The sequence below is a fragment of the Wyeomyia smithii genome, chromosome 3, assembly GCF_029784165.1.
Source record: "Wyeomyia smithii strain HCP4-BCI-WySm-NY-G18 chromosome 3, ASM2978416v1, whole genome shotgun sequence".
NCBI classification, from domain to species: Eukaryota; Metazoa; Arthropoda; class Insecta; order Diptera; family Culicidae; genus Wyeomyia; species Wyeomyia smithii.
In genome coordinates, this window is record NC_073696.1 from 129,999,628 (window position 1) to 130,015,719 (window position 16,092).

Genomic DNA, 16,092 nt, shown 5'->3' on the forward strand with positions numbered 1-16,092 from the left:
GGTGCTGAACACGATTCTGGCATCCATTTTTGTTTTGGGGCCGTTCATAAAGCACGTGACCTAATGTTTAATGATTTTTGGCACTTTTCCCCTCTACTTGTTCATCAACGAACGCCACAAGCCACAGAACGTCCTCTTTACCGAAAAACATTACGTAGTTTTAGCGCGACCCCTCAAATCAACCAAATTTTGCAAAAAAAAATTTTTTCATGAAAATTAAAACAACATAGGTAATACAAACTAATTACAAATCAAAGCAATAATCATCTTCTTCTTCTTCATCATCATCTTCCTGTTTTTTTTTTCTTCTTTATAACTGTGATCAGATTCATTATCAGTATTCCCTGATTCAACAATTGTTTTCTTTAATAGATATATTATTTCATCTGGAATTTTTTTACGGTTACTTTCCACCTTTTCAAAATAAGTGTTAACTATTGGAAACAAGAAGATGATTGAATGTATCATGATTAGTATTTTCTAGACTATTTATGCGAGTAAAATGTTCACGGGCATTTTAATTATTGTTATTAACTTTAATTATTTGATTAAACTTCTCTTGAGCTTCTTCGGCCATTCTTTCTCCAGATAGTACATTTGCTTGATATTGCTGACCTGAAACATAAATTTTTATCTAAACTGATTACCTGGTAGTTTTCTACCATCCATTCAACTAGTACTAGTTCAATGGAAACATCCAATGAACTATAGTTTGACAACCTACATTAAATGTCAAATCCATCCGCCATTACCGCTCGTGGGAAGCTGGATTACTACCTGTGCTTTTTTTTCATCGACATTTTTCGTAAAACTTTGAGGCACATGATCACGATGTCCGCCTGAGCTGAAATGTTGCCTGATCCCTACCGCTAAACGATATTCGAAAAATCGATTTTCATTGGCAATCTAATGTACATATATTAACTTTGCATGTGTTAACATGAAATAAATATGTTTCAAATATATGACGCAATTTTTTTTTATTGTGGTATAATCGAAACGACACTGTACTCAATTTTTTTTCCTTGTAGAAGACCGAATCACTGCGACCCTTTTTTGATCTGTTGTGGTATGCTTCAACTTACTCTAAGTGCGTACGAGCGGGTACATCAGTATTCGACGAGTTGATGTCCTTGCTACATTGCACATTTATTCCAGTTGTGAAACGCACTTCGTATGAAGTTTATTACCTCACCGGGACTTTCCCTCTAAATTTCGGTAGGTTTTATGTGTCTCTTACCGAAGATACGCAAACTGCGTTTTATTAATACTCGACATTCGCGGAGTGAATGTTCTTAAGTTTTCATCATCAAGTTTGCCTATCTTCTTGAGATGAAATTTACTCGGATAGTGCCCTGTAATAAGACCTGTGAATGTCCTCAGGCGTTTCTTATTTAACTTGAGCAGCACGAGGCTCTTCTCGCGATTTGGTTCTTTAAATCTTTTCGATTGTCGTAATCCGCTTATGACATCCCAGTTTGCTTTGATGGTCGCTTTCTCCCATTCACCGAGTTCAGCTTTTAGAGCGCTCGGTGAGACTCCACAGAAAGGTTCTGGGCCAACAAAGTTAGTGGATGACCCTTGTCTGGCTAGTATGCCAGCCTTCTCGTTTCCTTCGATTCCACAATGACCAGGAACCCAGTACAAGTTAACTTGGTTTTTCATAGCTAACTGTCGGAGCCAGCGATGCCAACCTTTTTTCAAGAAAAACTGGAAGAATTCAAAATAAAAAACTGGAGAAAGCTGGATATAAAAGTTTGAAGCTTCTGCTGAAATTTGTTTGATTTTCGGTTCAAAAATGTTGCGTAAATAACAATTATATACATATATTGCACCGTATTCTTTCCTATAAACAAAAAGGGTGAAAGAGACAATGCATTGCTATTTTGATTTTGTACTGATGGAGATTATAGTCACCAGGTATAAAGTCCGGCGTACTCGAAATTTTGAAGATGCGACTGGAATTCGGTTTGAACCAGTAAACTGAAGGGCATGAATGCACGAAATATTGAAAAGACCATACATTTAAGGGGAATGAATTCAATAAATAAGGTGACGAATAGAATGCTGGATAAAACTGAAACTTTATTTTAAAACTGGAGATATTCAACCTTTAGCTGTTTCGCTGGCGTGCCCAAAAAAAACTGGAGATATCCAGGAAAAACTGGAGGGTTGGCAACGCTGGTCGGAGCGACAGGATGCATTCCCACACTAGTTTAGAGCTAAGGAGAGACAACTGGGTATAGATTTGCATCCACTTTGGGAACCACTCGCTGATTGGCTGAAATTGAAAACTCCGAGTGCGTCCAAATTTACCATCAGGCTTGTTGTTTTGATTTTGGCAATGTTGCTGGGTGGCATTTTCTTTTTGTTTTGTTTCATGGTGTGGTATTTACGGTTTCGCTCCTTATTGAATATTTGAAATATTCAAGTGAACATTCGAAATGAAGTGCAAAGCGTACAATTGCGGACGTAGTAAGAGGTCTCATCCGGATTATCACTTCTACCGGTTTCCAAAAGATCCAGATGTACGCAAGAATTGGATACGGCTTTGCGTGAAGCACGAAGGCGACATACCGTTGTTTAATGTGACTGCCGGAAGTAGATTGTGCAGTGTAAACTAAATTCTACTATTGATTCCGTTATGGATTAAATTTTGAAAATACCTACTTGCAGGCACATTTTCCATGCGGGAAGTATAATTTGGATGGGTCAATAAATGAACCATCATCATCGATGGATGACACATTCGATTGTGGGAATATTGAGAACAGAACCGACACAGATTCTACGGTAAAGCTGAGACGGAAAATCCTCTACCTGCGTGAGGAATGGTACAGGATGAAAAGGTAAATACTTAAGTAGGGATCCGTGCTTTATATTTCAAAAGTTCAAGATGTATGAAATTTAACTCTGTCGTAAATTCCTTAGTATTTTTTTCTATTTAATCGAAAAAAATATAGTATGCAGACGACACACTTTATATTTTATAACCGAGTACGCATTAAAACTTTAATTAATAACGGTATTCCCTTCGATCCGATACTTTAATCTGATCATCCGATAGTCTAGATGACTTTTCTACAAATATGGTGTACTTTTTTAGAAATATTAATCGTTGGAGAACAAAATATTTCAAACTGAAATCTGAGAAAGTAATGAAGCAACCAAAACAAAAACTTTTTCTAAGTGATCAAATAAAATTGCTCAATGGAGAAGTCAAAAATGTAAAGCAGTGGTCGAATGAAACGATTGTAGAGGGACTTAAGGTTCGCTTCGCTTGTGGAGGTGGCTACGAGAAGCTAATAGAAAAAGGTTTTCCTTATCCTTCCAGTAGGACACTTATGCGACATGTTGAGGGGATTCATTATGATACCGGTAAACTAACTTGTTCTTTGTGTTATTAGATCATTTAGGTAATCAAATTCAACAATTGTGATTTTCATAGGAATCCTGGAAGACATTTTTATATTGCTACAGAGCAAAGTAGCAACTATGACCGAGGATGATAGGGACTGCGGGATTGTGCTCGATGAAATGAGTACGGAGGAAGCACGCGTATACTGCCCAAGCAAGGATCAGGTAAACGGAACAACTACTCTTCCCCCGTCCGATTCGTTGGCTACCAAAGCAATAGTCTTCATGTTAGTAGGCATTGGTTCTTGGTGGAAACAAATAGTTGGTTACGACTTTACTGGTAATTCAATACCAGGTAGCGCATTGAAAGAACGTGTTATGGGTATAGTGGTTAAAGCAGAGGAAATTAATCTTAAGGTCCACTTCATAACTTCCGATTCTGGTGCAGAGAACCAGCGAATGTGGAAGGATTTCGGTATTGATTTTTCTCGCGGCAATGTAATGAACGACTTGTCCCTCGTGCATCCGTTGGATAGCTCACGTCGATGGGAGATTATCCCTGATGCAGTGCACGTTTTTATAAACTTAGTCCACGGATGGTTGAACAACGTTTACCTGACCTTACCGGAGTGGTATGTTGAGCTAAAGAAACCGGGACCACTCGAAGGAGCTTGTCAGTTATGAGCATGGCAACCAGTTGAAGATGGCATATACGCTAAAGGAAGCAGATGTTAATTTCGAAACAAAAATGTTATCTGTTGATAAGATGAAAGTATCAAACTCCACTAAATTTTGCAATTTAGATAACGCGAGTGCTCTTCGGTTTGCAGCCTTAGAGAAAAATAATCCTTCGCTACTAGCCACTGCAGCTTATCTGGAAGATATTACCCTTTGGTATGCAATAATGACCAACCGCTCTGAAGACTTATCGCTAAGATTGGATAACCCTGATTACTACAAAAATGTGTGTGATCATTTAAACCAAACTTCCCAGTTGATACATGACGTAAGAGTTGGGGCACTAGGTCATTGGAAACCGTGGAAATCAGCACTTACAATGTGCACACAAACTGTGCTAAGGCTAAGCGACCGTCTTTTGAAGAAAGGGCACAAAATAGTCTTAACAGCTAAGTTCATACAGGATTGCCTTGAAAGTGTGTTTTCGGTGGTCCGTTTCAAACAGCGTCGTCCGACATCATTACAATTTTCACAAATTCTGAAGATCATCACATTAACGCAGTATATGACAAAGGTCCCATCTTCCTATTACATGGACGATCAAGAGCATTTAGTTGGTTTGATGGATTTAATGAAGGTGCGTAGGAAGGAATTGCTGAAAGATAAATATACTAAGTCCAGTGAGATTCTACAACCACAGGAAGAAGACAACACCAGGTAAGATAAATTTAAAAAGGCTGAAAAATATGTTAGTTTTTCACTTTTTCAACAACAGGGTGCAATCGAAAACAAATTCTGAGGAGTAATATGTTACTATTTAGATTACGAATCTTTGATCGAAGAATCTGAAGAACTGTTGGATGCGCTCGAGCAAAACACGCTTTATCATGTTGCTGGTCACATATGTCGGAAAATGGCCACGCGTCCGCTTACATGCCAAAAATGTCTGAACCAACTGCTCCAGCCTCAATACCCCGAAAAGAATTCGTCTAATTTTGCTCGTCTTCGCGGGAGAAATTATAAAGGGTACTACACTATCTCAGAACGAATATTTGAATTTTTCAGAGTGATGGAGGTATTATTTCGAAGCTTCAAAGCTTCCTTTTCGAGTCAGGAAGATCAGGTACAGCAAAAAATTCTGAAGGAGATGGATCTTCTTCCAAGTCATTTATTTCACTGCGCGGAATTCAAAGATTTACTGGTGAAAAAATTTGTGCAATTCCGTTTGAAAACTGGCGAAGCGAAAAAAAAACGCAAGAAAAAATTTGACAGCAGAAGCATGCTGTACTGATTTTACTTGTTCGACATTCTTATGTTTTTAAATAATTTGTAAGTTACGCCAATTGTTTTTTTTTTCTTAAATATATATATATATATATATATATATATATATATATATATATATATATATATATATATTTATATATATATATATATATATATATATATATATATATATATATATATATATATATATATATATATATATATATATATATATATATATATATATATATATATATATATTTTTTTTTAAATTGTTATGCCTAAATTGAGAAAAAAAAACCTTTTTACCAACAGCAGGGCTGAAAGTGGTCAAACTGGTCAGAAAAAGTGACTTTAGTGACCAAAATTCCGAAAAAAGTGACTTCAAAGCTCGAAAAAAGTGACCAAAAAGTGACTAAAAAACTTGAAAAAAGTGACCAGGCTTTTTCCGATTGTCTTGCATGAATCGTTCAAAAGGGAACAGTTTTTTCCAAAACATAATGTGAGATTTTTCAAAAAAATAAAATAAATATTTGCATAACAGAACATTACGCTAAAATATGAAAAATGTTGATAAACCGATAAAGCAAAGAGCGGTGATGACAATTCAACAATTCAGGAGGCCTCTCAGTATAAAAAAGCAGAGATAAAAGACACTATAGAGCATTTCCAATTTAAAACAAAGAGAATCGAATCCAACTTGAAGCATAGAGGAAGAACCTGTTTTTGCTTTCCCAATTGAAAATTCAAAAAATATCGCATACTGTTTTATACTATTTCCGATGAGTTACTTATTGTTTTATTAGGAAAAATATTTTTTCCTTACCAATGAACACCTTCCAGATTTTCTAATGTTTTCTAAAGACCCTAACCCTGTAAAACATTGAATAGGGAAATTACAAAGCTAACACTTGCATAAACTTGCACATACAATCAATACTGTTTTTTTTCATCGGTCAAAAAATAAACCTTTGATCACTACCCAATCCAATTGAGCTGAAATTTTGCATCCAAAGGTGAGAACATGAAACTTTAAGCCCTACCGCTAAACGAAACTCAAAGGACTATATTTTTTCAGACATTCCATTGGCCCCAACTAAAAAATTCCCAGAAAGTCAATTTTTTAAAAAAACCTAATTTAATCCACCTAGTGGTGCAGAAACCTTTGTTCTACTAACTATAATTGTATACTTATTAAGGCCAGTAAATCACAAATCGTATAGCAACGTAAATCCAATTTCAATTATGAATAAAATGAATTCAAAAGATAATTTTCAGAAGGTGAACCAAAGACGATCTTTGAACTATAGCTTGACGTGGTTTTCGCAAATATTATGGATGTTATCACTGGAGTATATGAGTCTTATTTTTTCAATCGAGAACCAATTTTAAATGCTGGATAGAAGCAACATATTTTTTTTAAATAAACAGAAACAGTAAACAGTAAATAGTAATAGATAACAAAGATGCTGATTTCATTCTAGAACAGCAAATATGTATGTTAGTTCGAGGCAGTTCGAATTTTTTAATTCCCCATAATCCAGGTTTGAATACCACATTCGCATTATTTTCAGAAATCGCAGGACCTAGAATTATTAATCAGCATCAAGTCTTTTTCACGAATTGAAGCAAACTTCTACTAACCTCAGATCAGCATTACAAAGAAAAAAATAGAACCATTGACGAAAGTTGTCAATTCAATTCTATCTCAAATGCATAACCTGAAAATGAAGGTTTTCGCGACATTTGAGAGATTTGGATTTTCGGAGTGTAGACGAGAACATTATTCTTTTCGAAGGCCTAGGCTGTACGATAAAATCCGAAATAAAGACTTTATAAAACTTCCTGCGATAACGAGAAATGGAATAACATATTTGCACTTTGTCTTAAATTAGAAACCAATATTTATATCTTATATGAGCGTAGTGTATCATATCATAGGAATAAGTGACTTTCCACCTGCGCACACTAGTAAAAGTGTATAGCCATGTAAAGTTGCTTCAGTTTCATCCAAACTACAAATGATCGCATCTCGATGTTCACAATTTTTTAAATTCTTGGTCACGAGTTAAAAGTATATTTAGAACCTAATATTAAACATCAAATAAAAGTTCAACTGAAAAATTTTCCAGCTGTTCAATACGTAGCATTGCAAACAAAACAGCGATTTTTTTATGTTTTCTTCTTCTTCTTTTTATTTTTCGCAAATCTGGGTTCTACGTACAATTGATTATATATTTTAAAGAAAGTGTGGACGGAAGCTTCGCAAGCAAGAAAAGAAGCTAAGTAAGCATTGCAATTTGCTCTAAAATTAATTTATTTACACCAGTTAAAACGCACTACGAAAAGTGTAAAAATTATGCAAAGTTGTCGATGATTGTTGCTTTCCTTTGAGAAATAAATAGCGATACGAAAAAAGATGGATAGAGAAGAAGGAAAAGCATGGAGAGAGAGATAAATTATCCAGAAAGTAAAATATCCCATGTTTAAAATATACTTTGGTCAAAACTTTACAGTTCAAGCAACCAATAAAAAATCGCACCCAGTATGATTTTCAAAGAGCTCCGGGGCTTTCATTTGAGCATGCGAACATCAGAATCGGAATATGCGTACTGTAAAAAGGGTGATCTTTTTGTTATTTTTTTTTCGATTTTGATATACTACACATATAAACAACATATTTACACATGGCACACATTCACATACATACAGAAATTGTTCAGTTCGTCGATCTGAGTCGATTGGTATACAACACATGGCCCTCCGTGCCATTCATTTTGCCTTAAAAGTTAAATGTCTCATATAAAAAATACTCTTTGATCAATATTTTAAAATCTAAGCCACTAATCAAAAATCCACTCGGTAGCATTCTGGGGGAGAACAGTAGCTTTCGTTTGCGTATAAGATCATCAAAATCGGATATTGCGTTCTGTAAGAAAGGTGCGTTAGTTTTTTGCGGCACATACATACAGACAACATACATACACACACACACATACACACACACATACACACGAACAGACATTGCTCAGTTCGTCGAGCTGAGTCGAATGGTATATACGGTTCGGCCCTCCGGATCTTGGATCTATTTTGCGTTTTTGGACCGATTTTATATCCTTTGTTTAGTATAACAAAGGTAAAAAGGTAAAACGTGTGAAACATCGATTTAGTTTTAACAAACATGATGCATTTTAGAATAAAGAACGAGTCAATCTAAATAGTTAATCGAATCAGCTATTTGCAACTTGTACTTCCACCTTAAACTGTAGGTATTCTTCTGTCTTTATTTTGTAGATTTTTTGCCGACAAAAATGTAGTTATGATCATTGTTTATTATCCCGATCATAAAAGCTTAACGTTAAAAAAACAATATCTTGCTGATCGAACTCTGCAACTTGTCTATCAGAATTCAAAATCTGGTAGATTTCCTGTCAGAGCAGGTGTCAAGGTTCAGTCTGAGGTCCAGTCCTGTACAACATTTTTGCTACGATAAGCTCTCTTTATAGCCAATAAGTTAGCAATTAAGTTAACTGTAAGTTTACTTCCCTTTTTTGACAAGTAGGTTTAAATCCCTACGAATGATGAGTCCTAATTGCGAAAGCAAACAAATCCTAACAATCAAAATTACAAATTTTCTAACAGTGTTAGAAAGTTTTTAGTTTTAATTTTCAGTACAGATCATGTCGTGTCAACTAAATTTGTTCTCTGTTCGAGTATGGAGCGTGATTCTGTGACATTGACTTTGCTGCATTTCAGAGGCGTGGTTAAGGAAAGCGATCGCAAACTTTATTTATTTTCGAACTGCTGAATCGATCACCACTGAATCTTGTACATTAGAGCACTATAGTAGCTTGTGCTGAATGATCTTAATTTTCATCCATCTCATTAGAGTGCGCAAGGATCATTGACTCTGTTCTTTTTAAACATCCAGTTAGGATCACCGTGCCGATTCGTATACAAGGATACTCATACAAGAGGTGTATTTCTGTGATATTGATATTGCTGTTGAGCAACTACTAGCAACATAGGAAAATTTTAATATTTTTTCAATTGTCATTTTTGATTTGGTTGGAACTTTGCTCAGATGTTCCTAAAGGCTAAACATATCATTCTGTGGTATTATTTTTTTTTTAGTCACGACTAACTTTTGAAAAGGGCTTTTGTAAAATTGGTAAATGGTAATGGATGATTAAAAATATTTTGATAGCCAGAACGGTTTTGGCTAAGTTGTAGATAATATTTATTTCTTCAAAAAATTAAAAAAAAAAATACTGCAAATACGCCTCAATTAAAGTCGTGTCGCATTCCAAATGTAATTTTAAAGCTGTACGGAAAATGTTGACTGTTTACACTTGCTTAAAACATATTTTTGTAATTTTCAACCTAAAGGACCACCTCGGAGGAAAATGAGGGAATCGTTTCAAACAAATATCACACATTAATAACGTCTTACGACGATATAAGAAATGATTCTATGCTATTGACTTTAATATTTCAATTGAATTAAATAATGGTTCATTATGTACAATAAGTTAGCCATCACGATAAAATTTTAAATTTCTACAATTTTTTCCCCTTTTTCGACTAAAATTTGCCTTGCCCCCAATACGTTCTCAATTTTTGAAAAAAGAAGGTCAATTGCGTGAAATCAATGAGAATGTTTTTCATGAGTGTCATCTTCATAGCTGCCATCAGGGAGAATACTTAAACTGGTAAACACAGGTTTTGCTTAAAATAGAGATGAGATTCTAGCTTTTCAACCATTCCTTTGAATTTCGATGCTCCTAGCAAAGATAACTTTTTCAGAGATTTAAATAAGTTTTCCCGTAAGCAACGAACGTAGAAGCGACGAACCCAGCGAGAAATTACTCTGCGGCGTTTTGATGCACTTGTACATTTACTAGGGGCCTCAAAACTCTTAGGAACGACCAGAGGAGTGCCTAGAACAAAAAACTGGCCAAAATAAGAAAAAAGTTTTTTAAGCTTTTTGGTGCCGCTATATTTTTTCTGCAGCTTGAATAAATGCTTTACGAAATGCAATCATTTGATTCAGTTTTAACTATATTTACACATGCTGAGAGTGCTGTAAACATTGACAAATTCTCAAGTTTCTTTTCTGGAAATCGAATCATTAACAACTTGTGCCAGGCGTCAAAAAATGACATTTGATCAATATTTTGCAGTAAATGAATTCTCTATGTTCAATTCCAGTGAACCGGTTGATAGAAATTCCGGAACTAAAAATTATAACTACTCTTAGGAACTTTTCGGAATTAGTGATTTTTATGTACTTTCAAGCGTTTTCAATATGGAAAAAGATATCAAATTCCGTAGAATCCTATCATATAAACTTCGGGGGAATGAAAGTTCATATCATCACGAACATATTCTTGTTAATATCTAATCCGGCAACGTCCGGATTGACATTTGCGACCCGTTTGAAAAATGCTATTTTTAACAAATTTTGACGTTAAGAGCTTACGCGTACATGGGAAACAGAAAAAAATAAAATACCTGGGTATCTGCCTCATGCTCCAAACAGAGCTGAAAAACAATGATTAAATGAAATCAAATTTATTTTCGCTTCACAATCAAATGTTACCCAACATATTGCTAAATAGGAGCGAAAATAAGTTTGGCCAGGTTTTCACTCGAGTTACTTCTCTGTGGAACGGTTAAAAGTTATAATTTTTCATTTTTCCGGTTAAAGTTTAGAGAATTTTTTTTCGCTTCTGTCGACTAGTGTTATCAGTTACCAATTGTTAATTGAAAACGACCGTGCTTACTCTATTGATTTTGATGATGTTAATAAACAATTTGCTGTTGCTATGCCAAAACGTGTTAAAATCTGCTAAAACCATGAATTGGTATTAAACTAAATAAATGCTGTTATTCCCTTCCAGCTGGTCTTGAGATACGATGCTGGCCTAACAAGCCAGTCGTAGTAGATTCGAGTCCCGGTTCGGGTGAGAATGTTAGTTTCAGCAGGATCGTTTCGCTAGCCCTGAAATGGTCCTGTACACTAAAACAGCTGGCTGCGATGTCTATGTAAAATAAACAGAAGGTCGAGTTCCAATACGGAATGTAGCGCCAAGGCTTTGCTTTGCTTCAAATGCTGTTATTATTTCATTTGAAAACAATTACTGGCTACAAGATAATTGTACTGCAACCTTGCAGTTGACTTGAAAATTTTCCGCCCGGGTGTTACCCAGCGTTTTGCCACTGATTGACATGAATATCTCAGTAATTGCAATCAAATCCTCCATTTAAAATAAATTCACTCTCCAAGCTCGATAATTTTCTAAGTACAAAGTCGATTTATTTCAAAACCAAACATTACAGACGAAAACCGACTTTCCGAAGTAAAACAAATTCATGAGAGTGTCGGAATAGATTTTTTTATGCTAAATGCCTTGCATTAAAATAATAAAATCAATAAAATGTCTGAGTTTTACCTTTGTTATACTAAACAAAGGTTATAAAATCGGTCGAAAAACGCAAAATAGATCCAAGGTCTGGAGGGACGAATCGTATATACTATTCGACTCAGCTCGACGAACTGAGCAATGTCTGTTCGTGTGTGTGTGTGTGTGTGTGTGTGTGTGTGTGTGTGTGTGTGTGTGTGTATGTATGTATGTTGTCTGTATGTATGTGCCGCAAAAAACTAACGCATCTTTCTTACAGAACGCAATATCCGATTTTGATGATCTTATACGCAAACGAAAGCTACTGTTCTTCCCCAGAATGCTACCGAGTGAATTTTTGATTAGTGGCTTAGATTTTGAATTATTGATCAAAGAGTATTTTTTATTTTAGATATTTAACTTTCAAGTCAAAATGAATGGCATGGAGGGCCATGTATACCAATCGACTCAGATCGACGATTTGAACAATTTCTGTATGTATGTGGATGTGTGCCTGTATGTATAGATGTGTAAATATGTTGTTCATACGTGTGGTATATCAAAATCGAACAAAATAAAAAATAACAAAAAAAACACCCTTTTTACAGTACGCATCTTCCGATTTTGATGTTCGCATGCTCAAAAGAAAGCCCCGGAGCTCTTTGAAACTCAAACTGAATGCGATTTTTTATTGGTTGCTTGAACTGTAGAACTTTGACCAAAGTATATTTTAGACATGGGATATTTTACTTTCTGGATAATTATCTCTCTCTCTCCATGCTTTTCCTTCTTCTCTATCCCTCTTTTTTCGTATCGCTATTTATTTCTCAAAGGAAAGCAACAATCATCGACAACTTTGCATAATTTTTACACTTTTCGTAGTGCGTTTTAACTGGTGTAAATAAATTAATTTTAGAACAAATTGCAATGCTTACTTAGCTTCTTTTCTTGCTTGCGAAGCTTCCGTCCACACTTTCTTTAAAATATATAATCAATTGTACGTTGAACCCAGATTTGCGAAAAATAGGAAGCTTTTACAGCTTTCGGGGAGCATTGAAGCAAAACCTGATCCCACAGTGTGCAAATGTAACACAATTAGCGATGCAGATATTGCAGATGCAGAAAACATAAAAAAATCGCTGTTTTGTTTACAATGCTACGTTTTGTACAGCTGGAAAATTTTTCAGTTGAACTTTTATTTGATGTTTAATATTAGGTTCTAAATATACTTTTAACTCGTGACCAAGAATTTAAAAAATTGTGAACATCGAGATGCGATCATTTGAAGTTTGGATGAAACTGAAGCAACTTTACATGATAATCTTAAAACTTTACATGGCTATACACTTTTACTAGTGTGCGCAGGTAGAAAGTCACTTATTCCTATGATATGATACACTACGCTCATATAAGATATAAATATTGGTTTCTAATTTAAGACAAAGTGCAAATATGTTATTCCATTCCTCGTTATCGCAGGAAGTTTCATAAAGGTTTTATTTCTGATTTTATCGTACAGCCTAGGCCTTCGGAAAGAATAATGTTCTCGTCTACACTCCGAAAATCCACATCTCTCAAATGTCGCGAAAACCTTCATTTTCAGATTATGCATTTGAGATAGAATTGAATTGACAACTTTCGTCAATGGTTCTATTTTTTTCTTTGTAATGCTGATCTGAGGTTAGTAGAAGTTTGCTTCAATTCGTAAAAAAGACTTGATGCTGATTAATAATTCTAGGTCCTGCGATTTCTGAAAATAATGCGAATGTGGTATTCAAACCTGGATTATGGGAAATTAAAAAATAAGAACTGCCTCGAACTAACATACACATTACATATATTATAAAAGCGTATTATTCACTTCAATAATGATACTGCCAATAATATGAAGAGCGGAGTACAGAAAACACCTGGGCAATATCACAATAGATCAAAAGGTCTCTGGTCGCAGTGATGAGTCCACACAGAGGAAGAAAAAAAAATAAACATACATATTTGCTGTTCTAGTATGAAATCAGCATCTTTGTTATCTATTACTATTTACTGTTTACTGTTTCTGTTTATTTAAAAAAAATATGTTCGAGTGTGTTACATATACTCCAGTGATAACATCCATAATGTTTGCAAAAACCACGTCAAGCTATAGTTCAAAGATCGTCTTTGGTTCACCTTCTGAAAATTATCTTTTGAATTCGTTTTATTCATAACTGAAATTGGATTTACGTTGCTATACGATTTGTGATTTACTGGCCTACTGCCTATTATCGCATACCAGTCCCACGTGCATTCTTGTCGTTCTTATAAAAAGGTATGGTAAATATCTATCTCATTATATCATGTCGAAAATATGGGAATAAACCACGCTCAACAGTTGAAATAACTTAAGCACGAAAAATACCTTTACGTGCTGTTTTCTCAACTTGATGAAAATGAAGATGGGACTGATATGCGATTATAGGCAGCCTAATAAGTATACAATTATAGTTAGTATAACAAAGGTTTCTGCACCACTGGGTGAATTAATTTAGGTTTTATTCCATAAAAATGCACTGATTATGGTAATCGCACCCTTTTTTAATTTGTTTCAAAGCGAATTATTGTTTGTTTTTTTTTTTTCATTTCAGGCTAATTATAAATCGCTTAATAAATAAATCACGAAACTATTGAATCAAAATATACGACATTGCGATTCATTTGCAAAGCAAAATTAATGAAAAGACAAAATTCAGTAGTTTAGAAACAACGTGTCATTTTTATTTTGATGAAAAAAAAACACTTAAATTAGTATTATATGAAAAACTTATGTTTCTGATAACGACTTGGATATTTTAAAAATTAGTATTGTACGTGACGCATGGAGAAGCCTCAACGGTTTTGATTTCAGAGATATCATAGCATATAGTACGTTTTCACGCGAAACAGGTCGCTGACAAAACATTAGCATGAAAAACAAATTTTTGTACATTTCTGAAATTCATATTTGTTTATGCGAAATACTCTTAGTGAACACATTCTTAAACAGACTTGTTATTCTTCTCAATATGTGAAAAGAGCGAAGTTAAAATACAGCGCGCGCTTCTTTTCGAACATGAGTGCTGCATGTAGCAATTTTTTGTACTACACTTCTTTCTTCTACTTTGTGTTGTGCTTCTGCCACTCGTAGAAAGACACTAAAAATACTGCAGTGAGCTCTGTAGTGTAGCTATAGTGCGTAATGTTCTTTCATGTGAGAAATCTAATCTTAGTTTATTATCTCTCAGGAGAGAAAATTCAGATTATATCACGATGTTTTTGTAAGCTCCTCAGTTACACACGATTCGCTTCTCTCTTCAGGCAAGTGCGTGCGATTTGCTCACTAGTATGAGAGCAGTTGTTTTCACAGTGAAAGATATTCTCTTACACGCCAGTGATTCTCTCAGGAGAAACGACAAGCATGTCCTTGAGTGTAGCCGTTTAAAGATTTTCATGAAAACATTTCCTCTACTATATTTTTTTGTTGTCAGAGATCAAATTCTGTTATTCAAACTTTTGAAATCCTTCAGGTACAACAAGAAAACCTTGTAGAATGTAGTATGTAAAATGAAAAGCAGTTAATCAATTGTTTTCTCAAAACGACTACACTTAGGAATGAGAATTTCTGAATTAAATTACATCAATAATCGTTATTTTCAATCAAAACGTTCAAACATTGAACTTTAAAGAATTAATAAGATGTAAAAATTTGTTTTTCAAAATATTCCAAAATAGTTTTTCAAACCCGAAACTTGTACCCGTCGGGTTCGGGTTTGAAAATTTTCGAAAGTGTCGGGTTCGGGTCGGGCTCGGGTTTGAAAATTTTTGAAGGTGTCGGGTACGGGTCGGGTTCGGGTCTGGTTCGGGTTTGATGGAAAAAAAATTTTCGGGTTCGGGTCTGGTTCGGGTTTGATGGAAAAAAATTTTCGGGTTCGGGTTTGCAAATGTCGGGTTTAGGTCTGAAAACCCGAAACCCGGCTATATCAAGTGAGCATTTTTATAAGATAATGATGTCTAATTTCATGCAACTGTAAAAATCACCAACATTTCAATACCATTCGAGGCTCAAAGCTTCAGAGCAACCTCAAATTGGTACAAAAAATGGACCCAAAAAAATAATCTCGGTTCGGGTCGGGTTCGGGTTTCACAAAAATAAAATTTTTTGGTTCGGGTGTGATCGAAAAAAATTGTCGGGTTCGGGTTTGATCGAAAAAAAAATCTCGGGTTCGGGTCGGGTACGGGTTTGAAAAAAGCCAAACCCGACCATCTCTACTATTTAGTCCTTAATTTGTTTAATCGAAAAATACTTCAAATTAAAAATAGTTATAAATAGTAAAATAAATAGTGAAAATTGTTGATTCAAAAATCAAACAGT

The 16,092-nt window shown here is 34.8% G+C and overlaps 1 protein-coding gene across 4 annotated transcripts in view; it reads right to left on the bottom strand.

The window, feature by feature from the left end:
- Window positions 1–16,092, bottom strand: part of LOC129730582 (arylalkylamine N-acetyltransferase 1-like) — a 106,115-nt gene that overhangs the window by 2,286 nt on the left and 87,737 nt on the right. The gene's annotated exons all lie outside the window — the stretch shown is intronic.